The sequence below is a fragment of the Canis lupus genome, chromosome 34 (assembly GCF_003254725.2).
Source record: "Canis lupus dingo isolate Sandy chromosome 34, ASM325472v2, whole genome shotgun sequence".
Lineage (NCBI taxonomy): Eukaryota > Metazoa > Chordata > Mammalia > Carnivora > Canidae > Canis > Canis lupus.
Genome location: NC_064276.1, coordinates 37,447,716 through 37,472,184, shown reverse-complemented (window position 1 = coordinate 37,472,184; position 24,469 = coordinate 37,447,716). Strand labels below are relative to the sequence as shown.

At 36.4% G+C, this 24,469-nt stretch overlaps 1 long non-coding RNA gene across 1 annotated transcript; it reads left to right on the top strand.

The window, feature by feature from the left end:
- Positions 1–1,817: 1,817 nt before the first annotated feature.
- On the top strand, positions 1,818–16,074 carry LOC118353272 (uncharacterized). The gene is made up of 2 exons (XR_004811946.2): positions 1,818–2,039; positions 15,867–16,074. It is a non-coding gene; the product is annotated as an uncharacterized LOC118353272 (long non-coding RNA).
- The last annotated feature ends 8,395 nt before the right edge of the window (positions 16,075–24,469 follow it).

The following is a 24,469-nucleotide window of genomic DNA, read 5'->3' as shown; positions in this document are numbered from 1 at the left end:
CCCTGGAGGAAGGAAGAGGTCCTTCTTGTAGGAAAAGCTGGAAGCACCCCGCCCCCCCAAACGTAGATGCCAGATCCTATGGAACAAAAGCCACTGAAGGAATGGCAGCAAAAACCATCACCCCCAGAGCAGGCTGAAGAAGGCCCATCGCCCCTGGAGATGGATAGAAGATAGTGGGGGGGGGGCTCTCCATTGCAGATGATGCCAGCTATAAGTGTGACAGCATACTGGCATTTCTTCCCCTCTAATGTCATATTGTAGATCTTTTGCTCTTTTTTAAAATAAAGATTTAATAATGCATAAAGCTGAATGACTTCCTGGGCAATGTAATTTAAGTTTAGCGATCAAGTAAAGGGCCATATCTTGCCAAGTGATGTTGTTCTTACTCTTTAGGCAATCACCTTCTTCACAGCTGCTGTATAACCCCTTGGGCTTTTACTGCCATTATTTTTTAAAAAATTATCAATAATTTTAATGTCAATGACACAATGACCGTATACCTCATTATCAGCCTGCAGACTTATCCAAATTTATGTGTTCTGTGATGAATATGAAAATAAAATATTCCTCATTGTTTCAAACATTTGCTGGAGTGTTTTGAGAAAAGTATATTCTTGAACCACCAAAGCCTTGATCCCTCTCTGAAGAAGATATTGTACTACTGCTAATGTGACAGTGGGCCACGCTTTTCTTCAGACTCTCCCTAAATCCACCTTTAATAGAACTCCAGGTACGAGTGATGACCTCCCCATGTCTTCCTCCGGTGGAGAAGAAATTGGGCGTGCTTACAGGTCTCTCACCATTATTTCAGCCTCATCATTCATCATATACAAATTGCTGGATTGTTTAGGGATTAAATGAAATAATGAGGTAAGAATTCAGGATTGAACTAATATCCTACAACCACCGACAAAAAAAAAAATTGTATTTAAGGACCATTTTTATCCAACTTCAATGCCCTCAATAGCTTCTTCATCTTATCGAGCAGCTGGGATTACACTTGAAGCTTAAAGAGCTCAACAGGCAAATATTTTCCTGGCTTTGCCCATAGGGAGAAATCACCATCAACCCCCAAATCCTAAAGCAAACCACACCTAACCAACATAGCGAAAGAATCAGGAATATACCGTCTGCATGCTGAATCTAATAGCCACATCTTCCTGAAATGCAGCGTCAAAAACTATCATTATTAAGTATGTCCCTTCCCACGTTTAACTTTGGCCACTGGACAAATGCAAGACACCGTAGGACACGACTTTGTCAATCCCATTATCCATACACGTCAGTGGGCTCTTCTTTTCGACTCAGGTTGATTTTCCTTTCAGTTAATCCTGGGACTCTCTAGAATCCTAGTTCTGTGATGAACATATTTATCTACACCTTCTTCACGCAGTGTTTCCTCAAGCCTCCTCACACTAACCAAAACCAAGCCAGGGCATAGCCTCCCTGGAGACCAGCCAAGTACCGCCTCTTCACACTCATACACCTTGGTTCTGTTACGTCCGAGAGCAAAAGGCACTTTGGCACTCTCTTAGCTCACCATTGCTGCCTCTCCATGTATTAACTTTTTTTCTTGAGTGCAAAATCTTTCTTCATTTGATGTGTGATTTTTGGTACCAATTTTTTTTTTTCTGCTGTCACCCAGTGACCTTCTGATTATTTCTGTTTGTTGGACATTTGGTAAAATGGCTCATGATTTTCTTTTCCATTACAACCCTTGCCACCATCATAGAAATCTTCAACTTTTGCATGAACAGCCTCCAAGATTCTTACGAATACGCGCCATAATTGAAAGTTCTAGAACAATGCTATTTTCTGGCAACTACCAATAAGAGTATGGAACTTTAAAGCAAAAATCATATACAAAGAAAGGAGATTACTTTTTCTTCTTTTAATATTGCCAAAGAGACTACCTTAGCTCTATAAAACTGCCCCACAGCTGGACTGTACGTGTGTAAGGTGCACGTAGCAAGGAGTAAGCTTTTTTAAGGTAACCATCTATGTGGAAACAGGTGAAGAAACAAAAGGATTAGTATAAGGTAAGAGGACACGTGGATTTTAGAAAAAGCCATAAACAGTTTTCAAAAACAAACCCCTGTCAATGTATGGATGTATATCAAAACCCATAAGTGAGCACAGTGTGCATGTGCGCTCCCTCTTGCCAGGTGCAGGGGATAAGGGAAATGGTTCTTTGCCAGGCCCTGGGGATCCTCTTCCTCCTCATCTGGTGCTGCCATCTGCTGACCTCTTCTGCATCTCACACTTTCTATGTCCCGTATTAGATCGGAACCAAGGTTATTAATTTTAATAGCAGAAAATTCTCACACTCCCTGGAGAGAGCTGCCTTACATTCACATTCTTTGGAGGCTTTATCAGTGGTATTTCTATAACCTGTAGCTACTCCATTGTCTGCACAATTCTGGGATTTAAGAAGATTTGCTCTTCTTGCAACAGCTCTGAAAAATGCCAGCCACAGCCACTTATTGCCTGGGAATGGCCTTTCCGCTCTGCACGCTCTCTTCTCTGTGCCTTTTGACTCTCTCTGGGCCCCTCTGAACTGTGCGAGGGCGTAAGAGGCTAGCTTATTAAGCCTTCTGGCAGGAAGAGGGCAGTTTGGTCCATTTCTGTTCAACAAAATGTTATTGGAGCTTCCTATTTGAGTCCCACCTCACAAAGATCCCTTTCTGCACAGAAAACGTGGAGCCCTGATTACTTGATTGCAACACCCGATATTACTTCCAGCCTCCCTTACCCAGGTTGTACCGCTTAGCTGTTTGTGCTTTCTGGAGACTCTAGGTAGAAATGCTTCTGTGGAGGGAAAAAAAAAAATACCACAGTCTTAGAGTACTTTTCTGGATGATTTAGAAGAGCAAAATCTGACTTTTTAAGTTATGTGTATGTTTGAATCACTAAAATACTAAAATATCCTTTCAAAAATCACATGGTTTAGTCCACATGCGTTCTTAAAAATATTTTACCCCCAACCCCACCCCCCGGTGAGTTTAGGGCAGATTTTCAAATCTGTTCATGGAGAACCATGAACGCAAAGGATGGCTGGGACCCGTGCATTTCCAGGTACAATCTGGGTCCTGCTTCATCCTATCATTCCTGGGTCCCCCTCCAGATCCACTGATCACAAATGCTGTGGAGAGAGGCCTGAGAATCTGCATTTGCAACCTGCTAATTAGGCGCTCCTTAGGCATGAAGTTGAAAATCAATGTGCACATGGAGGCTGCATTAGTTAGCTCTATGCTGGCTATGCATGAGCATCCTCTGCAGAGCTTTTAAAAAATACAAATGCCTGTCCCAGACCCCAGACCCATAGTGACTCAGAGTCTTCACAACTAAAGCTTCCGAAAGCTTCTGATAGAGAGCTCAAGAATGTCTGCATTAGGCAGATACAGATTTTATTGATTGACAATAACAGCTGTTATTATTAAATACATGCTAAGCAGACACCTAGGTGGCTCAGGTCACAATTCCCGGGTCCTGGGATAGAGCCATGCACAGGGGCTCCTTGCTCTGTGGGGAGCCTGCTTCTCCTTCTGCCTGCCACCCCCCTGCTTCTTCTCTCTCTCTCTCTCTCTCTCTCTCTCTGTCAAATAAATAAATAAAACCTGGGGATCGCTGGGTGGTTCAGCAGTTTGGCGCCTGCCTTCAGCTCAGGGTGTGATCCTGGAGTCCCAGGATCGAGCCCCACGTCAGGCTCCCTGCAGGGAGCCTGCTTCTCTGTCTGCCTCTCTCTATCTCTGTGTGTCTTTCATGAATAAATAAATAAAAACAAATAAATAAATAAAATCTTTTAAAAATAAATAAATAAATAAATGAATACATGATAAGCAAAGTGCCTAGCACTTAATCCTCACCACAACGCTGTGAGTTTGGCAGTACAATTACACATTCACTATTGTTGCTGTTTTTCAACACGTAGCTTGGAGAGCCTGAAGGATTCACACAGTGAGGGAGTTGTAGGAATGGGATTGGAATGTGTTCAGTCTGACTCTTAAGGGCTGGCCTGCTCTTCTGGACTATCACACCGGGCCAGGCCTCCTGCTATCAGTTTGTTTGCTTTGAATTTAATGTATTTATTTGCTGCTATCAGTTTTTTACAGCTGCCATTTTAGATGTTAGTACAGATTTTCTTTCCTCGGTCTGCTTTTCTCCTTTCTGGTTTCAAAATTAGCCCGATCTTTCTCTGTTGTGGCTCTTCAGCTTTCCTTTGTAATTGTTGATGTAGAATGAATTCCCTGAGCTACCTAACTAGTATGCTGCTCGTGCCCAGAGCGTTTTATGAGAGAAGGAGTCTTAACTATAATGTTTCATGGCTTAGCTTATTGCTAGAGAAATGGTCTTCACCTGCAATAGAAATATTTCGATTATTACATTTAGTCCAATACACCAGGCGAGATGCTTCACATGTGCTCCTTTAACAAAGTTCTCTAACTCTGGTTTACCTGTTATCCTATATTGTTGTAATGATATAGTTAGACTGTTTTACCAGACTATGAACTTTCTGATAAAGGAGGTGGTGTCTCTTATTTCCACATGCCCAAGGATGGTAGACTGAAGGAAGGCCATCAGAATAAGGCATTGAGAAGCCAATAGGGAGGCCTGGGTGGCTCAGTGGTTGAGCGTGTGCCTTTGGCTCAGGGTGTGATCCCGGGGTCCTGGGATCGAGTCCTGCATCAGGCTTCATCTGGGGAGCCTGCTTCTCCCTCTATGTCTCTGCCTTTCTCTGGGTGTCACTCATGAATGAATGAATGAATAAATAAATAAATAAATAAATAAGTAAATAAATAAATAAAATCTTAAAAAAAAGAAGCAAATAGTTCTGTGTACCACTTATACCACCAAACTTCCACCATATGTATGTATACACATGACTTAATTTTGCAGAGCTCTGACTCCTTTGTTTGTAGCAGGAATAATAATGTCTATCTGTTGTGCTTATTCAAGAGAGGTAAGAGGGATAATAAATAATAAATAGCTTTGCTAACAACATAGCATAGTATGCTAGAAAGTGACGGGTACAATAGAAATGAAAACTGTGGGGCATACAGGGCGTAATCAGTTGTGACAAGGAGAATGAGTTAGAATAACATAGGATGGTCAGGTTAGAACTCAGTAAGATAGTAATATTTGAACAAAGCTTGAGGAAATGATGAAATTAGCACATGGATACCTGAGAAAGGAGTATTGTAAGCAGAGGGAAGAGTCAGTGCAAAGACACTAAGGCAGAAGTGTGCCTGGTAATGTTTTAGGAATAGCTGGAAGCCAATGTGGTTAGAGCAGAGTAAGAGAGAAGTCAGAAGATCAGTGATTCTCAAACTTTAATGTGCATAAGAATTGTCTGGCATGAGGAATGAGATTTTGCATTTCTAAAATGCCCCCAGGTAATAACAATGCTGTAGGCCCATGGCCTAGGCTTTGAGTAGCAAGGATTTAGATGACTCTCACTCTGAAGAGTGAGAAGGCAATCAAATTGTGGAAGTATGATATTATCGTGACATGGTAGTAAGCACTCAGTTGAGGCTGGAGTCATGCATTTAACGCAGTGTGGTTATGTGTTTTCTTCAGTCACATTCAGCTATACAGAGACAGGCGTGAAGCTGGCAAAGAGTTGGGTTTAACTAAGATGGTAGGGGATCCCTGGGTGGCTCAGCGGTTTTGCGCCTGCCTTTGGCCCAGGGCGTGATCCTGGAGTCCTGGGATCGAGTCCCGCGTCGGGCTCCCTGCATGGAGCCTGCTTCTCCATCTGCCTGTGTCTTTGCCTCTCTCTATGTCTATCATAAATAAATAAATCTTTTAAAAAAATAATAACTAAGATGGTAGTTTTGCCCTGATGAAGGGAGAGAACCCAATGGAATCAAGCGTGTATACAGGAGTTGGTATAGTGATTAACCACAGGATTTAATATGGGTAATGACATAGCCTGGGGTAGTTGGTGGGAAGTCAGGCAGGCCTTGTGGCACTTCACACTTAATAGGAGATGGTCTTAAGCCATAGATACCAAACATGTGATCTCACCCTTCATAGGGTCAATGGTTCCTGCGATGGGTGGTTTCAACAGTTTAATGGAGACAGAGCCCTTTCAAAACCACTTGCACTGAAGTGTCAGTGATGTCAGGAAGTCTGTAGTGATGATGCATAGATGCTGCCTAATGCTCCCCACACACACAGTAATACGCTATCCTGTTAAGAAATGAACATTTGAGCTTTAGAAAGTATCTCATGCTGCCTTTTTATTTTACCTTGCTCATCACTGTTTCAGTATCTGCTGTCCATAACCTTCAATTGAAGGTTTGTTTATATGTAATCATGACAGCAGGTAAATCCGTGGCTGACTCTTTAAAACTTACTTAGCCACCATTGCAAAGACTTCCTGCTTATCCAAAAGGAAATCCCAAGTGCTGCTGAGTTATAAACTATTACACAGAACTCTTTTCTCCTTTGCTTTATATCTCAGTTTACTTGTTTTTCACCTTGCTGTCTTGTTTCAATGCTGGGATCCATTCTAGTTTTGATTTTGGCCTCTAATTCTAGGAGATTGAACATTTTTCCTAATCTTCCACTCATCTTTAGCATCTAGACCTTTTCTACTGAAGATTTTTCTGGGTTAGTTTGTCCCTCAGGCCTTATTATTACATTGTTTTTAATTAGGATTCCCTGAATCAGTTACAGACCCCTCCTCTCCTAATTCTCATTTTCCTTAACATCAGTAAGAGAAAAGATCCTATTAATTCCCATTGCTCTCTCCCTTCTTTCTTCTTTTCTCCCTTTTAATCTCATTATTTCCTTTTACATAATACATGCTACCCTTTCACACACACACACACACACACACACACACACACAAATCTCATTTTGCCTAGACTTTAATCTTCCTCTTTTCCTGTTGAAGAACTAATCAATTACAACATGAGGCTGTAATGTTCAATCCTCATTTTATCCAGGCTTGTTCATTTGTTTATTTCAAGTGTCTACAGGAAACAAGTCTCCATGATAGAAAGGAAATGGGCAGAGGTGATGCTGTGTGTGCATGTTTTCTCCAGTTGTCTTCAGATTTGGACCAAAGCCTGAGGTTTTAGGATGCCTGGTCTCCAGATAGCCAAGCTTTACTGTAATAAGCAAATTGTACATAGAGATTAACTCTAATAGCTACATCGGGAAATAACATTAACTCTGCAATTAAGACAAAAACTTTATATACACGGAAATGGAAGGGTTCTTTATGGAATCATAACCATTTTTACAACTGGATGGCACTGAGAGATCTTTCAGATAAATCCTGAAATGAGAGAAATTAAATATGTTCTTATCTATATATGCGATCACCTCCATCACTTGGAGGAATCTTACTATAAGCCATACTGGAATGAAACATGAGTTTCATGAATTCACATGTGTCTATTGATAAGGCCTTAAAACATTTACATCTGACTCTTTTGTTTCCATAACACTTGATTCCCATCTTTATTACTCTGCTTCATAAGGTTGTGTTGAGGATGGAATAAGTAAATATGTAGCCCAGAGGAAGCTCTGTATAAGTCTCTGATATTATTCCTCATCATTAGAAAGGACAGTATCTTGGAAAGGGAATATGAAGATTCTATTCCGGCCATTGCAAAAGAGTATCTTTAGTGATTTATCCATTAGTGTCCAGAATTTAGTCATTATTTCCTTTTTGAAAGGTTGATCATCTCCCCCTGATTACATCGATATTGCCCAGTTTCTGGATCTAACAAGGGTGGCAAACACACTTTGGAGTACAGTAAGTTGGCCCATACCACCAATCCTGCAAGGCCACTTGCCTGATGATTGTGTCCATGCTAAAGCTCTTCCATTTAACACACATTTCTTGTTCACTTGCCTGCTTTCTTCATTAGATTCTGAGTTCCCCAGGACAGGAACCAAATGTATTTATGTAGGTGTTACCACTAGGCAGGCGTGTTCTTCTTATATCCGAATAGAATTTGAATGTTGTGCTGAAATATAAACATCTTGAAGTCAAGGTTTATATCTCATTTATATTCGCAGTGCTAGTTTGTAGTGTAATGCCCAGTTCACAGCAGGCAGTAAGTGGATGTTGGTTGCACCTAACTAAATAAATGTTGAGGTTCTCTTATGATAAATCTAGACAATTTTCAAGATGTAATATCAGGGTCTCATAGTGCTCAGTTGATGAAGGCTCATTGGCACAATAGCTCACAGAAAGGAGCTAAGTTCATCTTTTTCTTTTTAAATAAAATCAAAACCATTATACACAGATGTCCATTATTTCATCTTAACAATTAAAAAGAGGGACACCTAAATGGCTCAGTCAGGTAGCCAACTCTTAATTTTGGATCAGATAATGATCTCTTCCTCTTCCACTGCCATCCCTCCCTCCCTAAAAAAATAATAATCAAATTAAAATTAAAAATATAGAAATGAAATATGTTTTGCAACTTTTTTTAAGAACAAAAATTTTCTTACTTGTTTCTATAACAATAAAATGGCTTTTACATGTCAATGATTCCCTAAGAAAATAAAAGTAAGGATAATCAAATGATATTTTACAAACCTTTAGTGAGTGTTGGAGCACCAACCTACCCAAAGCAAGGTCTGCTTGTTTCATAGTTTCTGTGCAGAACTGTGTTTTTGCACAGGGAGGAAGGACTGGTCATTTTTTAAATTGATTACTGTTTCACACCATAGATTTTTTTTTAAGATTTTTTTTTTTTTATTATTTGAGAGAGAGGGAGAGAATATATGAAACAAGGAGAGCTTGCTTTGACATGTTGTCCCAAATAAAAGATACTATGATAGAATGATGGTTCCTCCGAGGATGTCCACATCCTCATCCCAGAACCCTACTTGGAAAAAAGAAAATGCAGACGTGATTCAGTAAAGGATCTTCAAATGGAGAGATTATCCAAATGGATCCAATGTAATTACAAGGGTCCTTATACAGGAAAGAGAGAGAAGAGTCAGAGTTAGAGAAGCAGATATAACAACAGAAGCTGAAGTCAAATTGATGCAGCCATGAGCCAATGAATGCAGGCAGCTTGTTAGAAGATAGACAAAGAAATAACAGATTCTCCTCTAGAGCTTTGAGGAAAAAAAACATAGCTCTTCTGACACCTTGATTTTAGCCACAAAAGACCCATTTCAGATTTCTGATCCCCAGAAGTGTAAGAAAATAAATTTGTGTTAACTTTAAACCACCAAATTTGTGGTAATTTGTTACAGCAGCAATAGGAAATTAACACAGATACTATAATCAAAATTCAGTTTTTGGTGAAAATGTAAAACTAGGCTTCTGGGTCCTGAGAGGCCCCAAGAAGTCCAGGCAAAATGGGAATATTGAAGTGATCTTACTCATAGGATGGACCACACAGGGCATCCTAAAATCAAAGTTCACAAGGGGCTAAAAAGGTGCTAAGGACACATGGTCTCCTAGAAGTAGTCCAAGAGGTATGTGTGAGAAAAGAAAATGGGACATTTAACTTCAAAATTCGCCCAAGTGTGTGATTCTTGGCAACAGTTATATACAATTTTTCCAAGAAATAAGGAGGAAAATGACTATTTATCAGCTAGAATCTGACTTTATATCATATAGTTTAACCCACAAACATTTTGTATCTAGTATTTAATTATTGCTCATCAACCCCCATCTTGGTTTGTCTCGAACAATGCATTCCCACTTTATCCTAAAGTTACTCCGTCCTGATTTGACCCAAGTTCAGATGAGCACATAAAATAGAGCAGAATTGCACAGTTAGGATTTAGCAGGTCAAAAACTCAGGGAAAACAACAAAAGATCTTGAATTTTACTTTCAAAGAAATATGTGTGAATGAATATGCCCAAATGATAGTGTATCAACCTAAGCCTACGTCCTTTGTTATTGACTTTTCATATATAATTACTTTTGCCTTTACCTATGTAAAATACAGTGATTAAAAGTATATCTTTGAGTCAATCAACTTTGACCAATACCTTGCTTATCTGCCCTTCCAGTTACTTAACACATCTGTGCTTTAGTTCCATCGTCTATAAAGTAGTGCTAATGATAGCATCCAGCTCAACATGTTGTTGAAAGGATTTAATGGAAAAAATAGATTTAAGACACTCAGTAGGGTTTAACTAAAACTCAATTAAAGGTAGGTAATATTAGTTTTATTATTATTATTATTATTATTAAACTAATTCATTCACATCTAACAACTATTCACTATATTCTAGAAATCAATTTGCTAAACAAAAATGTGTACGATACATTTTATCATAGGAGCTTAAGCTATAAACTAAACGTTATGATACTAACCTCTGACAGGTCTTTCTTGCCTTTAATCTAATTACCTGTCCAGGTGCAAAACAAAACAACAACACCAAAAGAATATTTAGAGTGTTTGAATGTTCTCTTTGGAAAATTGTGAGGTGTTTTTTTTAAGTTCAAACATATTTTCCTTCTATCCTTTCATCAGTTATTTGGTGATTTGCCAATATGAACCTCATAAGAAATGCACTAGATAGACTTATTTCCTAACTAGTCTGCATTTTTTATGGGCCATTTTTTATACTTCTAACACTATATGCATGGATAATACTGCAGGTTGCTCTCCCCAATTAAACTGTTCCTTGATGAAAGACACCATCTTATTTATCTTGAAATATAGTATATATTAGGTGCTCCACATGCTATGTGATTGAGTAAATGAATGAGAATTATTTAAAAAATAAAAGTCAGTTACTGTATTCTGAGCCCTAATTGCACCTAATTCCTCAATGGTGAATCTATGATTTAAGTTCTCCAGACTAACCAATAATAGATTTTGCATTTTCTATTACCTTCCCAGTAAAAGATATGTCAAGGGTACTGACCGATGGCTTAGGGCTAGACTAACATATTGCTTACTGCAAGTAATATATAGAAATTAACTGAGAATCAAGAATTCTGATTTTATTTTTCTTATTAGCTCACTATATGTTAAGACTACAGGCAATCAATATTTTAATCATTCCCACCATAAAAAGTAAAGTAATAGGTTTTTTTCGGAAAAGGGCCTATCTCATCCCTCTTTTCAAATAACTTGACCCTTCACCCCCCACCAATTCTGATAGGTCAGATTTGACTGGATTGCTGTTCATCATTTTGAATGGTCATACTGTGGCTTAACAGGGAATAAATCACACTCTAAAGCTGATAGACTTTCAATACGCAACCCAGTGAAAAAAGGATACATTTTCACAAATTACACTGTAAAACTGTTGGGCTATAGTTTCCAGGGACATGACTTATGTAAGTAAATGTATGCATATTACAAAGAAAATTAACCAAAAACTATCATAATCTATTGTCCAGTGCCTATTAAAACACTCCATCATGAAATGTCTGTGTACAATAATTTATCTTTATAGGATTTTACAAAAACCCTGGGGCCAAAATATTTCAAAATAGAATTATCAGGGACACCCGGGTGGCTCAGTGATTGAGCATCCGCCTTCAGCTCAGGTTGTGATCCCAGGTCCCCGGATCGAGTCCCGCAGGGAGCCTGCTTCTCCCTCTGCCTATATCTCTGCCTCTCTCTCTGTGTCTCTCATGAATAAATAAAATCTTAAAAAAAAAAAATAGAATTATCAATGACCAATACAAGTCTATTTTATTTAATCACCCAATCTGTAAATTGCTGTGTTGGAGAATCAGCAAGCATGCAACAAACTTGCTAAGTAGAGAGATTGGAAAGTGAAAACCTTTGGGTAAGGATCTCCATTTGGATAGAGAAGAAAGAAACTATGGTTGTTAGCAGCAAAACACATAAAACTGCACGTGGTCGGCTGCATAATAGACGTTAAGAATGCCAGCTATTTAAATAACAACTTTGAAAGCATGTTAAAAGGCAGCGGAAATAAAAAACTGTTTCCTCCTTTGACAACTACCTAGACCACACTTTTCTTGTAAAAACAGTAGAGGATATGCCGCCAACTAAAATGAAAGCTTTGTTTCTCCTCTTTCGCATATGGCCTCTCAATTGATGTATAAAATATTTTGGGAAACAAAGCATAAAAGAGTCAAAATTACCAGGTTGATTTTGCTCTCAAAAACAGTTTTCTTCCACTTTTTGTGTAGTCTGCCAAGCTCATCATACTTTTGGCAGATGTAAGGCACCTCTTTTGAATCCGTTTCATGAAGCTGGTTAACGCTACTAGCAGCCACTGTTACCTGGCAATACACAGCCGAGGTTTTTATTATTTCTATTAATCAATGAGGTGAACTGACATTTAGAATGTGCATATAACTGGTGACTTTCCCCCTGTAATCAAAAGATTTTAAAGGTATTTGGAAGATGTTTAAGAAGGACCCTGATTCGTTAAGAGTCAAGGATTTAGAATCAAAATATCTTAATTGTTTCAGTGTATTAAAAAGGACAAGCTTTCCCTGTAAAAAAAATAGGTAAGAAATTATTATTTTTTTTACCTTTGAGTTCCATGTATGTCCTCTTCCTTCTCCTTATTCCCCCCTCTTCCTTGTCTCTCTCTTACTCTCTTTCTTGCCAAAATCCTTTAAAATTTAAAATTCCTTAGCTTGCGGGCTACATCTGGCCCACAGGTGTCATTTGCTGACGCCTGAATTAATTCATTCAGCGACTCTTAAGTGATAAGGCCACCACCCTCATGAAACCAGCTGAAGCAGATGAATGAAAAAGTAGTCGGAGCGCAATGTGTGTGGTGCTGCGATGTTGTATGGTTTGCCACACTCAACCCAGACATTGAAAGTGAGACAATTTGTGATAAAATGGGTTAGTAGAGGAGGTGGAGATTAGAAGTAAAAAATTTCTAGGGAGAGAGAACAACCTGTCCAAAGTCCTAAAACAGAAAGACGGAGTTGGTATAATTGAGGAATTACATGATTGTACATGACTTAGAATTGTGAGAACATCGGGGAGGAGGGTGGGAGAGCCTTGGAGACAGAGCTTGCGATTATAAGCCGTGTTGAGTTTAATCAAGGAGCCAATGGGAAGGCATTAAAACAATTTAATAGCAATATAAAGTGAGAAGATTTGGATTTTAAAAATAGCCCTTTGGTTGCAAAGAGGGGATGAAGTTGGAGAAATTCAAAACAGGAAGGAGATCACCACTTAGGAAACAGTGGCGGTGAGACATGGAAAAGTGTAAGTAAAATTGAGTAACCAAATGTGGAAGGACTCAGGTTAAAATCCCATTTTAAAGTCACTCACTCTCTTGGCATCTGAAAAACCTGAACTAATGATATTTCCTACCTATTTATCTTAGAAAGTTTTTGTGAAGCTTAAGTGAAATGATGTTTATAAAATGACTTAGCAACTCTCAAGCGCTATACTTTTCATTATTAGGATTATTTAAGTTAAAATTTTTACACACAATAACCTTGATAAAATTATACCTCGAATAACATTCAAGGAGGAATGGATATTTGCAAACCCTATTTTATCTTTTCACCTAAATGTAGAGGCTCAGAATTTGCTCCAGCAAATCCTCCTGGTGGTTTGGGGTCTATCATAAGCGGATTCTAGATATCTAGCCCCCTTGTAGCCTCCCTAAGTTTACTTTAGAACTGGAAAACCTGCAAATTAATGATTATCTAAAAGTATACCCCAGAATTGCTAAGGAGCACTGCCTTTGTTCAGATTAGAAAAGAAATATCATAACTGTTTAGTATAAACCTCCAGGGTATCCAAAGAGAGCAAAGAATGGAACTTCTTTGTTTGGAACAAGCAGAGATTATTTTTTTCCTTCGGAGAGATAAGGGGAAAGGAAGGTGAGGAGGAAATAGGGGGCAGTGAAGAGAGGGACCTAGGAAGTAACTCCTGCATGGGGAAGCAGCCAGGAGAGGAACCCACAGAACTACAGAAATTTCGATCTTACGGTGTTGACTGCATGAGAGACAGAGACTACTCCACCTTTTCCCATTACTCAGCTTCTTCCACACATCAGAAATACCTTAGTCATGCCATATTTGTGGATATTTTGTGAGAAGCGGATGTTGTAGTTAATGATTGTGGTTGTGGGCAGAAATAGGCAAGGGAGTTGCATTTTTAAGAGAGAAGAGTGTGGAAATAGGAGGTCCAGTAATAGAGGAGGAGATCATGAGAATTCAAATCCCCTGCATATCTGAAGAAAGTTCGAGAGAGTTTTGGATTTGGATAAGTCATGGAGATCAATTGAGGTCTTATAGACAGTTCATAGAACTCCAAGGAGCAGAGGGCTTCTCACCTGATGCTTTGGTTGCAGATTATTATGGATTATCAGGAAGCCTTGTTTCAGGTGACCAACTCTACAGCTAAAAATGTTTGCAACCACCTACTGATGTGGAGCGTTTAACGATAACCAGCTACTAACGCCACTGAATTATGAGAGTATATATTCTTCATACTTAGTAGTAGTAGTACCATCTATTAAATATCTAGATAAACTTCAAGTTTCCTGTGAGCCTATGCTTTGTTTTTGAAAATTCTCTATTTTATCTCTTTCTTCATATATAAAAGTGTAAAATATGAGAAATATATGGATTTCTTTCCATATAATCATTTGAATACTACAAATATGAAGCAACATTTATATGACTTCTGGGAAGAAGATATTAGTTTATTCACTGTATTGATGGAGCAATGAAATGAATAAAATATTAATAGCTAATGTAACTCAGTGATGTTCTAAGAAGTAGTAAGCTTCGTAGCCCTTTCTTGCACACTGGAACTACAAACCATCTTTAGCGCATAGAAGATAGAACACTGGACTAAACCCATGGTTTAATTACCAGGTCTATGAATAGGAAGCTCTGGGGCCCTGAATAAGTCGATTTGCTTCTCTGAGTCTCTGTTTTTCATCTGTAAGATGGATTGTTGAATATAATGATTTTTAAATATTACGATTCTAAAATTGTATTTCTTTTGTGAATTACAATGGAAAGACCAGAAATCTGCTATGTGTTTATACTGTTGTCATCGTGACAGTCAGAAATTTCTCTCAGCATCTCAGAAATTCATCGTTATATAGATGGAATCACTTATTAACCCTTGCAACTCTTAAGATTATAAAATAACAGTTGCAAGGGATCTCGGAGTGCATTCCATTAAAATTCTACTTTGGTACCATATGATCAATATATTTCAAAGTTGTCTTAATTCTAGAACATCTCCCATGACAGAGAATTCATTAATAATGACATCTATGTGCCTATTTGCTGTAACAGGTCCTATGACTTGTTCGAGACATTTGTTTTGATGTCAGTTTAAGATGATAACCGTTAGAGACTTTACCGTAAAGATAATGAAATGCTCCTCTCCTTCTTGCTCTGTGATTATAGATCCAAAAAAGGGTGCTGTTTTCTCTTTTTTCTCCAGTTCATTATCTACCCTGTTATTTTCCTTTTATTTCTGATTTTCACACATGCACACACACACACACACACACACACACACACACACAGATTCTTCCCAACAAATAGATAGAAGAAATATCGTGCCCCAGTAAGTAGATCAGTGAGGTCATATAATGCTAATATGGAAGGAGCTGGCTTCTCTCCATCTATACATAACAATGCATGGGCAGTCAGAGCGAGATTCATGCTCTTTAATTTTTTGTCACTTCTAATGCAGTAGCAGATCAAAAACAGGAATAGGCATTTTGGTTTTAAGATGACATTGACACATCGTAGGCATTTGTCTTAAGAAAAATTTGTAAATAACATGCTCTTACCTTGACATGGATGGTATTTTGAATACCAAACAGCCCTTTTTTGAGTACAGATTTGCAGCCTTTATTCCTGAAAATATTTCAATAACTATAACTAAATAAAAGGCTCAAAGCTCAATATTCTCTCTTTCTCTCTCTCTTTCACTAACAGAAAAATGTTGAAAGTGGACTCATCGTTCAATATGAGAGAGGTGCCAAATGAGTGAAAGAACCAGTTACAGAGAAGAAACAGTAGAGCCTGGGCAAGTTGCCTAAAGGAGCACTTAGGTTGACCTTCATATTGGAATTGAAAATGTGAATTATTTTCTCTTCATTTTTTTTCTTCTGGATTCTAACAATAAAGACAGTCTTTAAACTTGTGTTGTTTCGTGTTCTTTTATCAAGGCAGAAAAAGGCAACAAGAGAGCAGGCTTTCATGTCAGAAAGCCCAGCACTTGAATCCAAGTACCACTACTAGTTATATGATCCTTCTGAATATACTTAATCAGTTTAATTTCCGTTTTCTCATTGAGAAATTAATTATGAAAATAATTCTCTTATATGGTATTATGAGAATTAAACAAGAAAATTACCTATAAATGTTATGCTATGTACCTTGTACAAAGGCTTTTTTTAATAAAACATATCTATTATTGTTATTTGAATATACTGAGTACATATATTGAATTTGCGCATATATATTAAGGAGCCACTAAATAAAAATAAGAGGCTAAACTCTTAATGTTTGAGTTTATAAAGCTTCCTCTCTATTTTAAATAATATGAGTGAACAAATAGCTACTATATATGCAAAATTATGTATTGGAATAAAAACATGTATAAATTGAGGTAGTTCTGTATGTTTAGAACTACGGAGTTGTAGGATGGTTGAGTTTATCATATGTTGCAAAGTCTTTGGATACATAGAACATGAGGCCAAAGAACTTAGTTCAATTTATTTAAGAGAATAATTGTTTTTAAGTGGCCAAGACAAAAATCAGATAAATAATTTATGCTGGATATCCTCTATTTGCCCCTTCACATCCTTTTCCTGATCTTCTCCATCCTGGTCTATAACCCATAAGACCAATTTCATTGTTTATATTTACTGTTTCTCTTGTTCACTGACTTTGGCTTGAGTTCAGCCAATAGCAAGTACCAGCAGGAGATTAAAAAGAAACAGGAAAAAAATTATCATATAAAGAATTAAAAATCTGGAGGATTGGGACGCCTGGGTGGCTCAGTGGTTGAGCGTCTGCCTTTGGCCCAGGCTGTGATCCTGGAGACCCGGGATCGAGTCCCACATCAGGCTCCCTGCATGGAGCCTGCTTCTCCCTCTGCCTGTGTCTGTCTCTGCCTCTCTCTCTCTGTGTCTCTCATGAATAAATAAATAAAATCTTAAAAAAAAAATCTGGAGGATTTATAAATCTTGATATTAAAACATTTTAAAAGCTACTGTAATCATGTGAGTGTAGAAATGGTGGAGATAGACTAAAGATCAACTTAATAAAATAAAGTCCAGAAAATATGTATAAAATACACACATATATGAATTTTGCTAACATATGAAGTTACTTCAATTAGAAAAAAAGAGCTTTGGTTTTTTCTTTTAACAAATGGTGTTTGAACAATTGTAAATTTCTATGAAAACCAAAATGGACCCCTATTTTCACTCTACAAAAATTATTTTTAAATGAATCTTAGATCTTCTGTAAAACTGGAATCATAAAGCTCCTACTAGAAATTATAGGAAAATAGTCTTATAAACATGGGGAAGGCAGAAATTTCTCTCCTTTTTACATGTGAATGAATATATGCATTCAGAATGAAAATTAAATAAGTTTTAAAATGCCAAAAGTACTACAAGCATCACAATATCAAGGAAACATATAGATACATCATTAATTATCTTCTTGGCATATTTATATAATAGTTTTTCCCAAATATTTTCTAGCTGCAATTTGCTGTCTCAAAAGACAATTTTTGCAATATTTTCTATAGGGAAAACTCAAAGATAATTTAGACTTTCCTCTATTACAGTTGAAAAACATTTCTATTTTTTTCTTTTTAGACATTTTTTTCAGCTTCACAGATTGTTATTGGTAATGTCATATCAATTTCTAGGATTGCTCTTAAATTTGGGGAAAAAAATCTCAGTTTTATTTAAGACCCGCAAGACTTTAGAACATTTCAAATTTTCTTGTGCAACACCTAATCTTAAATATTCTTTGAAATGATAGCATGCATTAACAATTTTGTCAAAGTTCTCATTATGTGCACATAATACAAGAATTTTGTTATCTCCATTTATGTCATCTTTTATAGAAATGCGTAAAATGTATAACTTGATTTAACATTTTCTTGGAAATGCATGAAACTCATAATTCTAGTACTTACGATCCCTTATATATTCTTTGTTTTTCAGCTTTATTGAGGTATAATTGACAAAACCAATATATATTTAAGGTGTACAAAGATTTGATAAACATACACGTTGTGAAATAATTACCACAATCAAGATAACTAACACAACCATCAATTCATATATTTACCTTCTTGAGTGGGAGAGCAAAAAGGATCTACTCTCTAGCATATTTCAAATATGTAATACAGTATTATTAACTAGAGTCACCATACTGTACATTCGACCACCAGAACATATTCATCTTATAGCTGAGAACTCTTTGACCAGTATCCAATTCCCCCGTAACACCTCCCAGCCCTCAGCAACTATCATTCTACTCTGTTTCCATGAGTTTGACTCTTTTCAATTCCACATATAATGAGATCATATAGTATTTGTCTTTTTGTGTTTAACTAATTTTACATAACACACTATCCTCCAAGTTCAATCCATGTGATTACAAGCGGCAGACTTTCTTTTATATGGCTGAAGAATACTCAGTTGTGTGTGTGTGTGTGTGTGTGTGTGTGTATTACATTTTTTTCATCCATTCATCCATCAGTGGACAGTTAGGTATTTTTCAATATCTTGGCTATGGTAAAGAGTGCTGCAATGAACATAAGAGTACAGATATCTCTTAGAAATAGAAATTTTGTTTCCTTTAGATATTAACCCAGGTGTGCGATTGCTGGATCATACAGCAATTTCATTTTTTGAAGGATTTCTATAATGTTTTCCATCTATTATATTTGCCATAACACTATCATAGTTTCCAATGTATATTCCCACTCACAGTGTACAAGGGTTCCATTTGTTTCAACATCCTTAGCAACATTCATTATCTCTTGTTTTTTTAATAATGGATGTCCTAACAGATGTGAGGTGATTTTTTTATTGTAATTTGATTTTCATATCCCTGATGATTAGAGATGTTGAGCACTTTTTTATTACTTGTTGGATATTTATGTCTTTGGGGAAAATGTCTATTCAAATCATTTGCCCATTTTAAAATCTTTTTTTTAAATACTGAGTTATGTGAGTTACTTATACATTTTGGATATTCGCCCTTTATCAAATATATGACTTGTACATATTTTCTTCTATCCCATTGGTTGCTTTTTCATTGAGTTTGATGTAATCTCACTTTTTTGTTTGCTTTTGTTTCCTGTGCTTTGGGTGTCATATCCAAGAAATCATTGTTATGACCAATATCTGGAAGTTTTCCCCAATGTTTTCTTATAGGAATCTTAAGTTTCAGGTCTTACATTTTTTTCAGCTCTTACATTTAAGTCTTCAATCTGTCATGGGTTAATTTTTGTGTATGGTGTAAGATAAAGGTCCAATTTCATTCTTATGCATGTGGATATCCAGTTTTCTCAACACCATTTTTTAAAGGAAACTATCTTCTTCCTATTGTATACTCTTGCTGTCCTTGTCACAGATCAGTTCAGTGTGTATGTGTAGTTTGGCTTCTGGGCTGTCTAGACTGTTCCATTGGTCTCCATCTGTGTTTTTATGCCAGTACCATACTGTTTTGAATACTATAGCTTTGTAATATAGTCTGAAGTTAGGAAGTATGATGCCTCCAGTTTTGCTCCTCTTACTCAAGATTGCTTTGGTTATTTGGAGTCTTTTGTGTTTTTATATTTCTGAGAAAAATGCCATTGGAATGGCATTGAATCTCTAGATTGCTCTGGATAGTATGGATATTTTAACAATCTTAACTTTTCTAATCCATGAACACAGGATATTTTTCCAACCATTTGTGATTAATTGCTTTCATCAGCGACTTATTAGTTTCAATGTAAAGATCTTCTACCCCTTTGGTCAAATTTATTTCTAAGTATTTTGTTCTTTTTGATGCAGTTATAAGGAGGATTGTTTTCTTAATTTTTTTAAGACTGTTCATTTTTAGTGTAGAGAAATGCAAGTAACTTTTGTATATTGTTTTTCTATTCTACAACTTGACTGAGTTCATTTTTTACTTCTAATAGTTTCTTGGTGGAATCTTTAGAATTTTCTATACATAAGTTCATTTCATCTGCAAATGGTAACAGTTCTTCCTTTCTGATTTGGATGCCCTTTATTTATTTTTCCTGCCTAATTTCTCTGGCTAGGACTTCCAGTTCTATGGTAAATAGAAGTGGTGAGAGTGGTATTGTGTATTGTTTTTAGGGGAAAAGTTTTTAGCCTTTCTATGATGTTAGTAATGGGCTTACTTTATGTGGCATTTATTGTATTTATTATATGATATTTATTATGCTGAAGTATTTTCTTTGTCACCTAATTTATTGAGGGTTTTTATCATGAAAGGATGTTGAATTTTGTTAAATGTGTGGGGATTCTTTTTGCCATTTATTGAGATAATCAATGGTTTTATCTTTCATTCTGTTAATTATTTATTTATTTATTCATGAGAGATACAGAGAGAGGCAGAGACATAGGCAGAAGGAGAAGCAGGTTCCCTGCAGGGAGCCCGATGTGGGACTTGATCCCAGGACCCTGGGATCAGGTCCTGAGCCAAAGGCAGACCCTCAACCGCTGAGCCACCCAGGCGTCCCCCTTCATTCTGCTAATGTGGTGCATCACATTTATTGACGTGTTGTAGCCTCCTTATATATCAGGGATAAATTGGTGCTGGTGGCAAGACCAAGGCCAAACAGAGTTGTTATAGCTGAGCCCACAGAGAGACAGAGCAACTTTGAGATCCATAGCTATGACTATGGTCTGCAAGCCTGCCAGCTAGACATGGACCTCCTCTCTTGAAATGGCCTTCTTTGGTTTTAACACCAGAGGAGCTTCCTACCTAGATCCAGAAAGCACTTTTTTTCTGTGGATGGCTGACACACTATTGTTGCTACAGGAGGATACAAGCTGGGGATATTGTATTCTACCATCTTTCTGATGTCACTCTCTAGACAAAGACTTCTTAAACACAATTTAAATTGGATATACTATAAGGAAAAAAATTGATAAATTTTATTTCATTAAAGTAAAAATTTTGAACACCAAATGTACCTTTAATAATTCTTTTACAATGTGTCTGCAACAAATCATCCCATTGCATACTTATTAAATATCTTATAATCTTCTTTGTTAATTATACTACAATAAAGCTGGAGAAAGAAGGTACCACTAATAAAACAGTCAATCTACAGATAAGGAAAATATATTTTCAAAACACACATCAGAAAGAGAACTCATATACAAAAATATAAAAAATTATAAATAATAATAAAGAGAGAAGTTATTTTAACAGTGGCCAAAAGAAATGTAACCTGGTGCAGCCACTCTGGAAAACAGTATGGAGTTTCCTCAAAAAGTAAAAAATAGTACTACCATTTGATCCAACAATTGCACTAGTAGGTATTTACCCAAATAATACAAAAACATTACCTACAATAGCCAAACTATGAAAATAGCCCAAGTGTCCAATGATAGATGAATGGATAAAGAATTAGTATTTATTTATTATATGTATTTATTACTCAGCCATTAAAAAAAACAATGAAGTCTTACTATTTGCAATGATGTGGATGGAGTTAGAGAGTATTGTGCTAAGTGAAATAAATCAGAGAAAGACAAATACTATGTGTTTTCACACAAATGTGGAATTTAAAAAACAAAACAGACCAACAAAGGGAAGAAAAAGAAAGAGAGAGGCAAACCAAGAAATAGATTCTTAACCATAGAGAACAAACTGATGGTTACCAGAGGGGAGGTGGGTGTGGGGATGGGGATTAAGGAACACACTTGTGATGAGCACAGGGTGATGTATGGAAGTGTTAAATTACTATAGTGCACACCTGAAACTAATACAATACTGTATATTAACTATTGGAGTTAAAATTAAAATTTTTTTAAATGGTCAAAGGACTTTAATTTTCATTTCACAAAAGATACAAAATGGTCAATAAACATGAAAAAAAAGTGTTTACACTATTAATCTTTAGGAATACACAAATTAAAATTACACTGAAACATCATTCTACACTTTGTAGGATAAGTAAGACTTGAAAATAATAATATAAAGGTTCGCAAATTTGTGGAGCAATTGAATCTCTCATCCTTCAATGGTATGAGTATAAAATGGTGCAACTGCTTTTGAAAACTGTTTGAAATTTTCTCATGGAGTTAAACATAAATCTAACCTAGGATCTAGGAATTCTACTATTTACCTAAGATGAATGAACAAATATGCTTATACAAAGACTTATATAAGAATATTGATAGCAGCTTCAATGATAATAGCTAAACCTAGAAACAACCCAAATATCCATCAAGAGGTAAGTGGATAACAAATTATGATATATTCACAAAACAGCACATTCCTCAGGAATAAATATGAACAAAGTGCTGGTAATTTCAACAACAGGAATAAATCTCAAGAATATTATACTTAGTGAAAGAATCTAGACACAAAAAAAGTTCATACTATTTGATTTTATTTTATGAAAGCTAAGAACAAGTAGAACTAATACACAGTTTTACAATAGTTCTTGATTACCTCTCAAAGGTGTTAAGCTGACTGGAAACAGCATGAGAGAAGTTTCTGGAGTGAAATTATCTTTGTCTTTCCTGGAGTCATAGTTACACAAGTTTATACAATTATCAAAACTCATCAAACTAGGCATAACTTTTTACATAGATCACGTCTCAAAAGTGACAATTTATTGAAGACTTAGGTAAATTTGAGAAACGCAACGTGGTGCACAAATAAAGGAGACAGAAGGGACTTGAGAGCAGGCAACCGTGGACAATGTCTAACATTTGTGTGAAAGGGAGGGAAGACACATGGAGAAAGGAAGGACAGACAACATGAGATAAATGAGATAAACCATCAATATATGAAAAGTGCCCACCAGATTAAAAAGAAAAACTAGGGGGCACTTTGGTGGCTCAGTGGTTGCGCATCTGCCTTTGGCTCAGGTCATGACCCCAGGGTCCTGGGATCAAGTCCTGCATCTGGCTCCCCACAGGGAGCCGGAGCCTGCTTCTCCCTCTGCCTGTGTCTCTGCCTCTCTCTGTGTGTGTGTCTCTCATGAATTAATAAATAAAATCTTTAAAAAAAGAAAAAAACTGGAAGACAATGAAATCTTATCATTATGTACAAAAACTTAGGATTAGAAAAATAAAGTAAATGGTAAATAATGAATAAGATCTAACTAGGAGATTTAGAAACAAGGGGCCCCTTGAGAAAGTATATAGAGTATATAGAAGTATAATGAAGTCCCAGTAGCCATTTTCCTGACCAATTCTAGCTCCAAAGTTAACTTTACTCTAGCTTTAAAATCTGTGCTGAGAGAAGAATCTTTCAATTCTGACAGAAAGAAAGGGAGGGAGAGGGAATGATTTTCCTTACTTTTATATTTTTCATGTTGTGAATACTCAAATACATTTTTTAGCGTTTATAATTATTTTAAGCAAAAATATTTTACCTTTTTCTTGCCAGTCTCTCACCACAGTAAGTCACTATATGGTTATTTATGCTAGAATGGATATGTTAATTTACTCATTTGCATCATTTATGATACTCTTCCCAGAAAGAGGAAAACATTTTTACATTTGATTAAACACACCTTGTATGATTTAATAGCAATCTTTAAACTTATTCCTCATCTTGGTATTATTTTCTAGCAGTTCTGCTGCCCTTGACCTCTTCTATGTAAAAAGTGCAAAAAAGATCTTCAGCAGCTGGTAAGGAGAACTGCTTTATATTATTGTCATAATATGTGCGTGGGTCAATTTTCAGGTATAAAAAAAATATTTTAAATAAAAGATTCTTTGCACTAAAATAGGATTCATTGCTTTAGTTTGATTTCTCTTTTAATTATTTAGATTTCACCTTGCCTGTCTCTGCATTACTACACTGACTCAACATAAGTCAAACTTTACATTTACACATATATTTCCTTTGAACTACATAACTATTTGCATTAGCAATTACTTTTGCACTGCTTGTGACATTTCTTGCAATAACCCTTAAAATATTCCTTGAGCCCTATATTTATTTTTCCTGCTTAAAAAAAATAGTTTCTTTTATCTAACATTGTCGTCAGCACATTCAGTATTACTAATAGTATATCTTCCAGTACCTTAGCCTTGTAGATCCTTAATCTCCTCAAAACCAATGACTATATCTCCTAAGATTTGTTTTCGTGTATACTTGGTCCTGACTCCCTCTGGAAAATGAAATGCATTTCTTCTCTGTTTCCATTGCATCTTGTATAATACAATGGTAATCATCACACTAAGTTGCAATTAATTATATGTTAGTTTCCACTGTTAAATGTCAACAACTGAAACTATTTAATTTATGAAAATACATATTCTTAAAACCATATAGAATTTTGTCCTTTTATGCCATTTTTC